We start from the raw sequence: 13,042 nt of genomic DNA on the forward strand, positions 1-13,042 counted from the left end.
TTTGATAAAAAAACTAACCAGAATTATATTTATGTTTTTATGGGGTTCAAAGATGGAAAGATTAAAAAGAGATCATATGTACAAAAGCAAGTTGAATGGTGGAAAAGATGTCCCTAATTTGCATATTTTCTTTTATGTAAAATTTTTCTGCTTCTGTTTTAAATGTTTTAATTCCAATGGCGTTTTTAGTTGTTTTTTAAAGTACGCTGCCGGTATGGTTTTTAAAAAATGGTGTATGCCTCCGTTGAATTCCCCTGTTCTTTTATGCCCCCCAAAGCATTATGTGATTTTAGAAAAGACTATACGAACATTTCATTTAAAGGACCAAGAAAGCGACGTTTTAAAGGACCAGAGGAAACTGTCTGCAATTCTAAGGGGGAATGAGGAGGTTATCCCTGTGGCAAACTATTCCCAGACGAGGTCTAGACAAGTATGGCGGAACGTCTTTGGGAAATTTCTCGCAAATGGACATATAGACCTTGCCTGGATGATGGTCCACCAGTGCCTCCCAACAAGAGACTTTCAGCACAGGAGAGGCCTGGTGGCAAGGGCAAAATGCCCAAGAGACTCTTGTGTGAATGATGAATCTGTGCTACATTTATTTTGGAACTGTCCTTACGCACAAGAAGTCTGGAGGAAAGTCGGCGTGCTTTTAAAATGGACTTGTGGATTAAAAGATCTAACATACGAATATATAATTTACGGACTATTTAATTGCCCAACTTTTAAACAGTACATGGTTTGTTGGAGTATGATAAATTGTCTTAAAAACGCCATTTGGAAAGTCAGAAATATTTTACTTTTTAAACGTGATTTTATTTCTGTGGACGAATGTATTAAACTTGCTTTTAGTGAAATGTACATATATTTTTTAAGGGACAGGAAAAACTATGGTACAAGAGATGCAAATAGTGCTTGGAATGTACAATTATGGAAAACAGTTTTATATTAATGTACATATTGTATTTTATTGTATGACGAACTTGTGAATCAATAAAATCTTTGTTGAAACCTTATCTGTTCTTATCAGTTTAATATCTGATACGTCCCCTATCTGGGGACCATATATTAAATGGATTTTTAGAACAGGGAGATGGAAATAGAGCTTGCTCTGTCCACTCCACGCATTGACCTGGTATTGCAGTATTTCCAGGACCGGTGCACCCTTTCCTTATGTGTTGACTAAAATCAGATTCCAAAAGTGTTTTTTGTGTTTGCCATTGTTTCTGTCTTTCTGAAGGGATCTCCCCTTTTAATCCCATTATTTCAACACCTGTTGGACAATGCATGAGTGATAATGAGCTAATTGATTAAATGCAATTAATGAATACATTGCCACCTCTTGTTTTGTGTCGTCTGTGTGTCTGTGTTTCCGGCATTTCACATTGGAACAGCTCATTCACCTTCCTTGTCTTCTCTCCGCCCTCCCTTTTAGGTAAGTTAAAGAGCTGCACCTGAGCCAGCCACTGATTGATGCAGCACCACAGTCAAATAGTGGAGTGGAGTAGGGGAACAGCAAACAGCCATTAAAGCCGCCCGCCCGCCCGCCCGCCCGCCACAATGGACCTACCTGTGTACACTAGATGGATGTGATGGAATGTACTGTCGTCCCTACATTTCAAGAAGGAGTAAGAATTGCAGTTGCAACAAAGCCTTGCTTGCCTACAAAGAGAGCAGCAATTTGGATTTGTTACTATGTTACCTAGAAGAATAACAAACTGTGCAAGGATGGAGGTTGTAGGAGCAAGGAGAAGTTGTCTGTAAAGTTGGTGGATGCTTATTTTCCATTTTGCAGTCCCTTGTCTCCCTCTTGTGGCCTCCTGGAGGCAACTAGCTGTGCAAAAAAAGACAGCCTGGCGGCCGGCTGTTGCAGTGTTGCCCTCTCAGGCAACACTGAGTGACTGACTGAGCCGCACCGTCTTATATAAAGTTCAGACGGAACTTTGCACGTGTCATAGTGGAGCCCTGAAGAGCCAGAGCCAGCTTTCTGACATCATAATGGGGCCTCAGAGATAAAAGCCTGGGCCCAGGCAGTGTTGGTCAGTGCTGCTCAGCAGGCAGCACTGGACTGGACTGGATTACAGCTGATACAAGGTGTGAAGGAACAAGGGGTGGCTGTGGGCATGCACTTGCTGCCGCTGCCAGTGTTTATCTGCATGGCAGCAGGGCATTTGGGCGCTGCCAGGAAGGCGTTTTTATGTAGATTCCTCCTCTTTCAGCACTGCATTGTGGTGCAAGCAAAAGAAGCAAATCCTGTCTGGCTTCCTCTCCGGCCTTTATTCACCTCCCGTGTAGCTGTGAGTGTGTGAGCCTGCAGGGCCCCATGGAATTGCCTAGAAGTAGGCTGAATCGCTGCAAGGGCTGAACAGCAGTATCGGGCAGGCTCGGGCAACGCGCGGCCCGTTCGGGTTATCGCTTCTCGGCCTTTTGGCTAAGATCAAGTGTAGTATCTGTTCTTATCAGTTTAATATCTGATACGTCCCCTATCTGGGGACCATATATTAAATGGATTTTTAGAACAGGGAGATGGAAATAGAGCTTGCTCTGTCCACTCCACGCATTGACCTGGTATTGCAGTATTTCCAGGACCGGTGCACCCTTTCCTTATGTGTTGACTAAAATCAGATTCCAAAAGTGTTTTTTGTGTTTGCCATTGTTTCTGTCTTTCTGAAGGGATCTCCCCTTTTAATCCCATTATTTCAACACCTGTTGGACAATGCATGAGTGATAATGAGCTAATTGATTAAATGCAATTAATGAATACATTACCACCTCTTGTTTTGTGTCGTCTGTGTGTCTGTGTTTCCGGCATTTCACATTGGAACAGCTCATTCACCTTCCTTGTCTTCTCTCCGCCCTCCCTTTTAGGTAAGTTAAAGAGCTGCACCTGAGCCAGCCACTGATTGATGCAGCACCACAGTCAAATAGTGGAGTGGAGTAGGGGAACAGCAAACAGCCATTAAAGCCGCCCGCCCGCCACAATGGACCTACCTGTGTACACTAGATGGATGTGATGGAATGTACTGTCGTCCCTACATTTCAAGAAGGAGTAAGAATTGCAGTTGCAACAAAGCCTTGCTTGCCTACAAAGAGAGCAGCAATTTGGATTTGTTACTATGTTACCTAGAAGAATAACAAACTGTGCAAGGATGGAGGTTGTAGGAGCAAGGAGAAGTTGTCTGTAAAGTTGGTGGATGCTTATTTTCCATTTTGCAGTCCCTTGTCTCCCTCTTGTGGCCTCCTGGAGGCAACTAGCTGTGCAAAAAAAGACAGCCTGGCGGCCGGCTGTTGCAGTGTTGCCCTCTCAGGCAACACTGAGTGACTGACTGAGCCGCACCGTCTTATATAAAGTTCAGACGGAACTTTGCACGTGTCATAGTCGAGCCCTGAGGAGCCAGAGCCAGCTTTCTGACATCATAATGGGGCCTCAGAGATAAAAGCCTGGGCCCAGGCAGTGTTGGTCAGTGCTGCTCAGCAGGCAGCACTGGACTGGATTACAGCTGATACAAGGTGTGAAGGAACAAGGGGTGGCTGTGGGCATGCACTTGCTGCCGCTGCCAGTGTTTATCTGCATGGCAGCAGGGCATTTGGGCGTTGCCAGGAAGGCGTTTTTATGTAGATTCCTCCTCTTTCAGCACTGCATTGTGGTGCAAGCAAAAGAAGCAAATCCTGTCTGGCTTCCTCTCCGGCCTTTATTCACCTCCCGTGTAGCTGTGAGTGTGTGAGCCTGCAGGGCCCCATGGAATTGCCTAGAAGTAGGCTGAATCGCTGCAAGGGCTGAACAGCAGTATCGGGCAGGCTCGGGCAACGCGCGGCCCGTTCGGGTTATCGCTTCTCGGCCTTTTGGCTAAGATCAAGTGTAGTATCTGTTCTTATCAGTCCTTGTAAGGATAGATAGCTCGGAGAACCACTGGGGGCTATAAACACTAGCTTAGCGATCCAAGAGCGTTCCAGACGAAGCCGGCGACGAACTGCGGAGAAGAACCAGCGAAGACGACGATCCAGAAGGGAGAAGCCGCCATCGGGGAAGAAGCTCCGGGAGATCGCTGCCGGGAAGAAGAAGGAGAACTGCGACAGAGACCTTCGGAGAAGAGCCGCTGCTGAAGGGGATCTTTGAAGAAGCTCGGCCGCAGAAGAAGCTCGACGAGGAACCGCTGCGGAAGAAATTTCGTGGAAGAACCTCGGCCAGCAAGGAGAAGATTTGCATAGCTCCGCCCCCTTCGGGAAAGAGCTATCGAAGATCCTCCCCAAGCGACAGGAACAGCTGGAAGAAGCCATGGCCTCAACCAGCAACCCTGCCACCCAGAAGGAGAAGGCTGATGGACCAGGTGAGCCGGCCCAGGCCAGGACATCTCCTCCTGAAGCCTCCTCAAGCCAACAGGCCACCAGGAAGCCGAACCAGGCTGCTCCAACCCTGGAGCCCTGGATGAAGCAGACGGTGGCCCTGAAGCTGAAGGAGGTGGATGGGAGAGTGCCGGACATGACGGAAGAAGTGTTCTGCCAGAAGATGCTCCTGGACCAGGGCTTCGCTAAGCCGGAGACCATCAGCATCCAGGCCTTCATGACCGGGATGTTCTTTGTGACCTTCGCTTCGATCAACATCTGCAGAAGGTACTGGGAGATGGTGAAAGCGGCGAGGCCTGAATCCCCTTTCTCTCGCTTTGTGGGCAACTGCCCTGTCCAAAGAGAGGAAAGGCGGGTGACGGTCTCAATGCGGAACCCACACACCCCCGGCAAAGACATCACCACGCTCCTGAAGCGGTTCTGCACAGTGGTGAGGGAACCCAGCCACATCCTGAACGGACTCGGCTTCTGGACTGGCAAGTGGTCGGTAATCGTCCGACTCAACAAGGATTCAAGCGCGGAAGACGGCCTCCAGCACCTGCCCCAGTCATTCTCGCTGGGCAACTCCTACGGCCTCATCTACTACCCGGACATGCCGCAGATCTGCAGGAGATGCAGCAAGAAGGGTCATTCGATGAAGGACTGCAAGGAGGACGCCTGCAAGAACTGCCGGGTAACAGGACACGAGACCAAAGACTGCCCGAAACGGACAATGTGCAACCTCTGCGGACAAGCAGCCCACTCTTACAAGGACTGCCCGAAGAGGGATCGATCCTGGGCAACTGTAGCAGCGAAAGCTCCAGCCAGAGGGAACCCCGCCCCAGCCAGAGCTCCAGCGGCACAGAAGACCGGGAAAAAGAAGGATGGTAAGAAGACGACAGTCCCTCCCCCCCCTCTCCCGGCCCTCCCTCGCCCTACCCTTCCCACCCTCCCTCGCCCGGCCCTCCCCACCCCCCCGTCCCCAACCCCTGTCACCCCCACTGAGGCTCTCACCTTCTCCTACCCACCCATCTCAGTGGTCCTGTCACCTGCACCTCTCCCAACCCAGCCTCCCTTCTCCCCAGCTCCAGCAGCACTAACATCTTCCTCTCCAGCTGCTGGAGTCCTCTCCCTGGAGGATTTTCCCCCTCTTGTCTCCTCAGGTGCCATCCAGAGGAAGAGAAAGGTGAGGGACAGCCCAGCGGCTGAGTCCTCAAAGCGACAAGTCGTGGAAATCTGCGAAGATTCCCTTGCGCGGCAGGAGGAAATGGAGCAGATGGTGGAGGAACTCGTGTCTGAACCTGAGGTCATCGACTTCACAACAGACATCCAGGTGGCTACAATCCTGGAACAATTTTTGTCAGAGGGCCTGCTGGATCTTTCGGACCCGCCAGGCGAGGAGGATCCGCCCGACCGGACTGGTAACTAAGGTGTATCGTTTGCACTAACCTTCTTTATTCTCCCCCATGGCTGCTAAACTTAACATCTTTGGCCTCAATGTGAGGAGTGTTAGAGATAGGACTAGATGTCAGATGGTGCTAACTTTTCTTTCCAAGCAGTCGAGTGATATATTTATGCTGCAGGAATGTACTCTCCCCTCTTCCAGGTCATATCATCACCTGGCCAGGCAGTGGACCCATGGCCCGTCCTACTGGTCTGGTGGGGGCGACTGTAAGTCTGCGGGGGTTGCCATCCTGATTAGGGGAGGCGTATTTACTGTTGACTCTGTCCAGGAGCTCGTCTGCGGCCGCTTGTTGGTCGTAGACGGTTCCTGGGCAGGAGAGCCGATTAGGCTCATCAACGTGTATGCCCCCCCTATGAAGGCTGAGCGCCTGGAACTATTCCAGACCCTGCGGACCCAGCTCGCCACCACTAGGGCAGTGGTGATGGCCGGGGACTTCAACTGCCTCATCGAAGAGGATGGACGAAGTTCCGGCACTTCAATCAAGCTGGATGTCAGTTCCAAACTGCTTATCGAGATGGTAACCGAAGCATCCTTGCAGGACGTTGTGGGCTCCATGGGGATCGGCTCTGTGAACTATTCATGGAGCCGACCCGATGGCTCACTTCGTTCTCGGATTGACTTTGTGTTCACCTCCCGGGCAGTCAAGCAGCATGGGCACTCCATGGTCCCCTGCTTCTTCTCTGACCACAGGGCCATTCTCTTCCAGGGTGCCATCGGCCACGGTTTTCCTCCCGGCCCTGGCTCCTGGAAGCTGAATTGTGCCCTGCTGGAAAGAGAGGAGGTACTGGCGGAACTTAGAGACGCCTATATTGTTTGGAGGAATGATAAAGTTTTCTTTGACAAAACCTGTGACTGGTGGGAATATGTTAAAGTTGAATTTCGTTGTTTCTTTCAGGCAAAAAGTCGTCAACAGGCGTGTGAGAGGAAGAGAGACTTCAGAGAGATGCAGCGTCAGCTGCGATCCCTGCAAGACCTTCTTCAATGCGGCTGGGACGTCAGGAAGGAGCTGGAGGAAGCCAAAAAGGGCCTGAAAAGGCACTTTGAGGAGGAATCCAAGCGAATTGTCTTTCGTTCCAAGGTGGAGAACCTGGAGAAGGGTGAGAAATGTAACTCGTTCTTTTTCAGGAAACTCCATGCCGGCCACACGCCTCTGAGGGAACTCCGAGATGAGACCGGAAACATGCATTCTGGGAAGAAGGAGGTGATGGGAGTCGTCACAGACTACTACCGAAGCCTCTACTCCCGGAAAACCACTGACCCCGAAGCCGCCGATAAATTCCTGTCAGGTATCACTAATCATCTTGATCCTGCAGGTACGGAGGCTATGGATGTACCCCTGACGGTGGAGGAGCTGCTCTCTGCCGCTAAATCCTTCAGACCCGGTAGGACCCCGGGCAGTGATGGTCTCCCAGCAGAGCTCTATGTAGCGCTGGGGGACTTGATCTGTCCGGACCTGCTGGAGCTCTATGAGGAGATGGTGGTGGAGGGTAGAATGCCACCGTCCTTGAGAGAAGGCATGATCACGATCTTGTATAAGCGGAAGGGGGAGAGATGTGACCTGAAAAACTGGCGTCCCATCTCTCTCCTGAACGTGGACTACAAGATCCTCGCCAAAGTATTGACCAACAGACTGAAGGTTGTCATCGGACAGATCATCGGATCGGACCAAACCTGCGGCATTCCTGGCCGTAGGGTGGCCGACAGTCTTGCCCTGGTGAGGGACACGGTGCATTACATGCAAAGCCGCCGTACACACGCGGCCCTGGTCAGTCTGGATCAGGAGAAGGCTTTTGACCGGGTCTCTCACGAATTCATGGGTAAGGCTCTGCGTAGGCTGCGGCTTGGCAGGTTGTTCTGTTTGTATGTTAACCTGATGTATTGCGACATTTACAGCTCGGTGCTGGTGAACGGCTGGAAGACTGACCCCTTTCCTGTATCGTCGGGGGTTAGACAAGGCTGTCCTCTTTCACCTCTCCTTTTTGTTTGTGTTATAGAGCTCTTCGCAGAGGCTACCCGGCAGAATGGAGAGATCAGAGGGATCACCGCACCAGGTCCAGGACACTTCGAGGTCAAATGCTCGCTGTACATGGACGACGTGACCGTCTTCTGCGCTGACCAGAGTTCGGTGACTGCACTCGTCCAGACCTGTGAGGAGTTCGGACACGCTTCAGGGGCAAAAGTCAACTGCGGGAAGTCGGAAGCCATGCTCTTCGGAAAGTGGTACCTGCCTTCTCCTGCCTCCTTCCCGTTTACTATCAAGCCGGACTTCATCAAAATTCTGGGAGTCTGGTTCGGTAAGGAAGGTGCAGCCCTAAAGTCGTGGGAAGAACGCTTGGCCAAAGTCAACCAAAGGATCGGACTGTGGAGCCTCAGACAACTCACTATTGAGGGCAAAGCAATGGTCCTGCGTAACGAAGTCTTGCCTGTGCTACAATACACTGCACAGGCATGGCCCCCTCTTGCCACCGTCTCGAGGGCCATTACCAGGACTGTGTTTCGCTTCATCTGGGGCTCGAAAATGGACAGAGTAAAGCGGACTGTTATGTACAAGGAGCCCCGCAAAGGTGGGAAGGGTATACCCGACATTCCCACTCTGCTGCGGATCGCTTTTGTATGTGACTGTGTTCGTAGGACTCTGAGGACAGCAAACGGCTCTGCGGGCAAGGCCATGTCCCGCTACTTCCTCCTTCCCCTCTGGCGAGGTTTTGGCTGGGACAAGTGGGACAGCTCCTTCCCTTACAACTGGCACGCTCCCTGGTTCTACGGAGATGTTGTCCGGTTTGTGAGGGAGCATCAACTGGAGGGTCTTAAGCCCGACTTGTGGAAACCTAAGACGATCCACAAGCACATCAGAGCAAAGGACTCACTGGAGTCTGTTCCAGGGCTTCATGCCGACACGTTGGAGACTGTTTGGACTAACGTGTCATCTGGCAGGTTGACCAACGGGCACAAGGACATTTCATGGATGGCCATCCAGGGAGGACTGCCTCTTAGGTCATTCATGCATGCCCGCAACCTGTGCAAGACCCGGTACTGCCCCAGGTGCCCCTTCACGGAGGAAACATCTTTGCACATTTTCTGGCAGTGCCCCTTTGCACAGGATCTGTTGAAAGCCTTGGAACATGAACTCAAGGACTCAGTACCCAGGAACAGACTGTCGTACCGCTCGGTACTTTATGGACTATTTCCTGGGAATACCACGGATGGAGCAATCCAGGAAGCCTGGCGCCTTATGAACTGCTTTAAGGACGCTATATGGTTTGCCAGGAACCGTCTGATTTTGCGGAGAGAGAGTGTGTCCGTCCAGGACTGCCGCAGGCTGATCCACAGCCTGCTCAGAGACTATTCCACCTGGGACAGCCCGGACGTCGATGAGGAAGAGGACTGATACTCCCCTTCCCCCCACTCTCCCTTCTTGTGTGTTGTCTTTCAATAAAGCTTCGGGCCTGTGATTTCCCCCTTCCCTATCCCCTCCTACCCACTCCCCTATCCCATCACTTGTCTGTAATGCTTTGTTGTTTGGCTTTAGTGAATGCAAGAATGTTAGTGTAGCATGTGGTGTAATGTATAGCATAGGCTAGCCTGTACTGTGTATTATACTGTCATGTTATGTTTGACGACTGTTATTATTTATTATTTGCTGCTTCATGGCTTGCGCTGCGTCGCAGTAATGTTTGTATGATGACGATTGATTGTCAATAAAGCATTTTTCAATCAAAAATCTGTTCTTATCAGTTTAATATCTGATACGTCCCCTATCTGGGGACCATATATTAAATGGATTTTTAGAACAGGGAGATGGAAATAGAGCTTGCTCTGTCCACTCCACGCATTGACCTGGTATTGCAGTATTTCCAGGACCGGTGCACCCTTTCCTTATGTGTTGACTAAAATCAGATTCCAAAAGTGTTTTTTGTGTTTGCCATTGTTTCTGTCTTTCTGAAGGGATCTCCCCTTTTAATCCCATTATTTCAACACCTGTTGGACAATGCATGAGTGATAATGAGCTAATTGATTAAATGCAATTAATGAATACATTGCCACCTCTTGTTTTGTGTCGTCTGTGTGTCTGTGTTTCCGGCATTTCACATTGGAACAGCTCATTCACCTTCCTTGTCTTCTCTCCGCCCTCCCTTTTAGGTAAGTTAAAGAGCTGCAGCTGAGCCAGCCACTGATTGATGCAGCACCACAGTCAAATAGTGGAGTGGAGTAGGGGAACAGCAAACAGCCATTAAAGCCGCCCGCCCGCCACAATGGACCTACCTGTGTACACTAGATGGATGTGATGGAATGTACTGTCGTCCCTACATTTCAAGAAGGAGTAAGAATTGCAGTTGCAACAAAGCCTTGCTTGCCTACAAAGAGAGCAGCAATTTGGATTTGTTACTATGTTACCTAGAAGAATAACAAACTGTGCAAGGATGGAGGTTGTAGGAGCAAGGAGAAGTTGTCTGTAAAGTTGGTGGATGCTTATTTTCCATTTTGCAGTCCCTTGTCTCCCTCTTGTAGCCTCCTGGAGGCAACTAGATGTGCAAAAAAAGACAGCCTGGCGGCCGGCTGTTGCAGTGTTGCCCTCTCAGGCAACACTGAGTGACTGACTGAGCCGCACCGTCTTATATAAAGTTCAGACGGAACTTTGCACGTGTCATAGTGGAGCCCTGAGGAGCCAGAGCCAGCTTTCTGACATCATAATGGGGCCTCAGAGATAAAAGCCTGGGCCCAGGCAGTGTTGGTCAGTGCTGCTCAGCAGGCAGCACTGGACTGGACTGGATTACAGCTGATACAAGGTGTGAAGGAACAAGGGGTGGCTGTGGGCATGCACTTGCTGCCGCTGCCAGTGTTTATCTGCATGGCAGCAGGGCATTTGGGCGTTGCCAGGAAGGCGTTTTTATGTAGATTCCTCCTCTTTCAGCACTGCATTGTGGTGCAAGCAAAAGAAGCAAATCCTGTCTGGCTTCCTCTCCGGCCTTTATTCACCTCCCGTGTAGCTGTGAGTGTGTGAGCCTGCAGGGCCCCATGGAATTGCCTAGAAGTAGGCTGAATCGCTGCAAGGGCTGAACAGCAGTATCGGGCAGGCTCGGGCAACGCGCGGCCCGTTCGGGTTATCGCTTCTCGGCCTTTTGGCTAAGATCAAGTGTAGTATCTGTTCTTATCAGTTTAATATCTGATACGTCCCCTATCTGGGGACCATATATTAAATGGATTTTTAGAACAGGGAGATGGAAATAGAGCTTGCTCTGTCCACTCCACGCATTGACCTGGTATTGCAGTATTTCCAGGACCGGTGCACCCTTTCCTTATGTGTTGACTAAAATCAGATTCCAAAAGTGTTTTTTGTGTTTGCCATTGTTTCTGTCTTTCTGAAGGGATCTCCCCTTTTAATCCCATTATTTCAACACCTGTTGGACAATGCATGAGTGATAATGAGCTAATTGATTAAATGCAATTAATGAATACATTGCCACCTCTTGTTTTGTGTCGTCTGTGTGTCTGTGTTTCCGGCATTTCACATTGGAACAGCTCATTCACCTTCCTTGTCTTCTCTCCGCCCTCCCTTTTAGGTAAGTTAAAGAGCTGCACCTGAGCCAGCCACTGATTGATGCAGCACCACAGTCAAATAGTGGAGTGGAGTAGGGGAACAGCAAACAGCCATTAAAGCCGCCCGCCCGCCCGCCACAATGGACCTACCTGTGTACACTAGATGGATGTGATGGAATGTACTGTCGTCCCTACATTTCAAGAAGGAGTAAGAATTGCAGTTGCAACAAAGCCTTGCTTGCCTACAAAGAGAGCAGCAATTTGGATTTGTTACTATGTTACCTAGAAGAATAACAAACTGTGCAAGGATGGAGGTTGTAGGAGCAAGGAGAAGTTGTCTGTAAAGTTGGTGGATGCTTATTTTCCATTTTGCAGTCCCTTGTCTCCCTCTTGTGGCCTCCTGGAGGCAACTAGCTGTGCAAAAAAAGACAGCCTGGCGGCCGGCTGTTGCAGTGTTGCCCTCTCAGGCAACACTGAGTGACTGACTGAGCCGCACCGTCTTATATAAAGTTCAGACGGAACTTTGCACGTGTCATAGTGGAGCCCTGAGGAGCCAGAGCCAGCTTTCTGACATCATAATGGGGCCTCAGAGATAAAAGCCTGGGCCCAGGCAGTGTTGGTCAGTGCTGCTCAGCAGGCAGCACTGGACTGGACTGGATTACAGCTGATACAAGGTGTGAAGGAACAAGGGGTGGCTGTGGGCATGCACTTGCTGCCGCTGCCAGTGTTTATCTGCATGGCAGCAGGGCATTTGGGCGTTGCCAGGAAGGCGTTTTTATGTAGATTCCTCCTCTTTCAGCACTGCATTGTGGTGCAAGCAAAAGAAGCAAATCCTGTCTGGCTTCCTCTCCGGCCTTTATTCACCTCCCGTGTAGCTGTGAGTGTGTGAGCCTGCAGGGCCCCATGGAATTGCCTAGAAGTAGGCTGAATCGCTGCAAGGGCTGAACAGCAGTATCGGGCAGGCTCGGGCAACGCGCGGCCCGTTCGGGTTATCGCTTCTCGGCCTTTTGGCTAAGATCAAGTGTAGTATCTGTTCTTATCAGTTTAATATCTGATACGTCCCCTATCTGGGGACCATATATTAAATGGATTTTTAGAACAGGGAGATGGAAATAGAGCTTGCTCTGTCCACTCCACGCATTGACCTGGTATTGCAGTATTTCCAGGACCGGTGCACCCTTTCCTTATGTGTTGACTAAAATCAGATTCCAAAAGTGTTTTTTGTGTTTGCCATTGTTTCTGTCTTTCTGAAGGGATCTCCCCTTTTAATCCCATTATTTCAACACCTGTTGGACAATGCATGAGTGATAATGAGCTAATTGATTAAATGCAATTAATGAATACATTGCCACCTCTTGTTTTGTGTCGTCTGTGTGTCTGTGTTTCCGGCATTTCACATTGGAACAGCTCATTCACCTTCCTTGTCTTCTCTCCGCCCTCCCTTTTAGGTAAGTTAAAGAGCTGCACCTGAGCCAGCCACTGATTGATGCAGCACCACAGTCAAATAGTGGAGTGGAGTAGGGGAACAGCAAACAGCCATTAAAGCCGCCCGCCCGCCCGCCACAATGGACCTACCTGTGTACACTAGATGGATGTGATGGAATGTACTGTCGTCCCTACATTTCAAGAAGGAGTAAGAATTGCAGTTGCAACAAAGCCTTGCTTGCCTACAAAGAGAGCAGCAATTTGGATTTGTTACTATGTTACCTAGAAGAA

At 49.9% G+C, this 13,042-nt stretch overlaps 3 non-coding genes and 3 pseudogenes across 3 annotated transcripts; all 6 read left to right on the top strand.

Annotated features, from left to right (window-relative positions):
- The first annotated feature begins 998 nt into the window (after positions 1–998).
- LOC142653981 (U2 spliceosomal RNA) lies at positions 999–1,169 on the top strand (annotated as a pseudogene).
- A 1,242-nt stretch (positions 1,170–2,411) lies between these two features.
- LOC142653200 (U2 spliceosomal RNA) lies at positions 2,412–2,602 on the top strand. The gene has a single exon (XR_012848139.1). It is a non-coding gene; the product is annotated as a U2 spliceosomal RNA (small nuclear RNA).
- Positions 2,603–3,827: 1,225 nt separating this feature from the next.
- LOC142654547 (U2 spliceosomal RNA) lies at positions 3,828–3,929 on the top strand (annotated as a pseudogene).
- A 5,559-nt stretch (positions 3,930–9,488) lies between these two features.
- On the top strand, positions 9,489–9,662 carry LOC142653737 (U2 spliceosomal RNA; annotated as a pseudogene).
- Positions 9,663–10,892: 1,230 nt separating this feature from the next.
- On the top strand, positions 10,893–11,083 carry LOC142653201 (U2 spliceosomal RNA). The gene has a single exon (XR_012848140.1). It is a non-coding gene; the product is annotated as a U2 spliceosomal RNA (small nuclear RNA).
- Positions 11,084–12,317: 1,234 nt separating this feature from the next.
- LOC142653202 (U2 spliceosomal RNA) lies at positions 12,318–12,508 on the top strand. Its single transcript, XR_012848141.1, has one exon. It is a non-coding gene; the product is annotated as a U2 spliceosomal RNA (small nuclear RNA).
- The last annotated feature ends 534 nt before the right edge of the window (positions 12,509–13,042 follow it).

Source organism: Rhinoderma darwinii, chromosome 5, assembly GCF_050947455.1.
Source record: "Rhinoderma darwinii isolate aRhiDar2 chromosome 5, aRhiDar2.hap1, whole genome shotgun sequence".
Taxonomy (NCBI): Eukaryota; Metazoa; Chordata; class Amphibia; order Anura; family Rhinodermatidae; genus Rhinoderma; species Rhinoderma darwinii.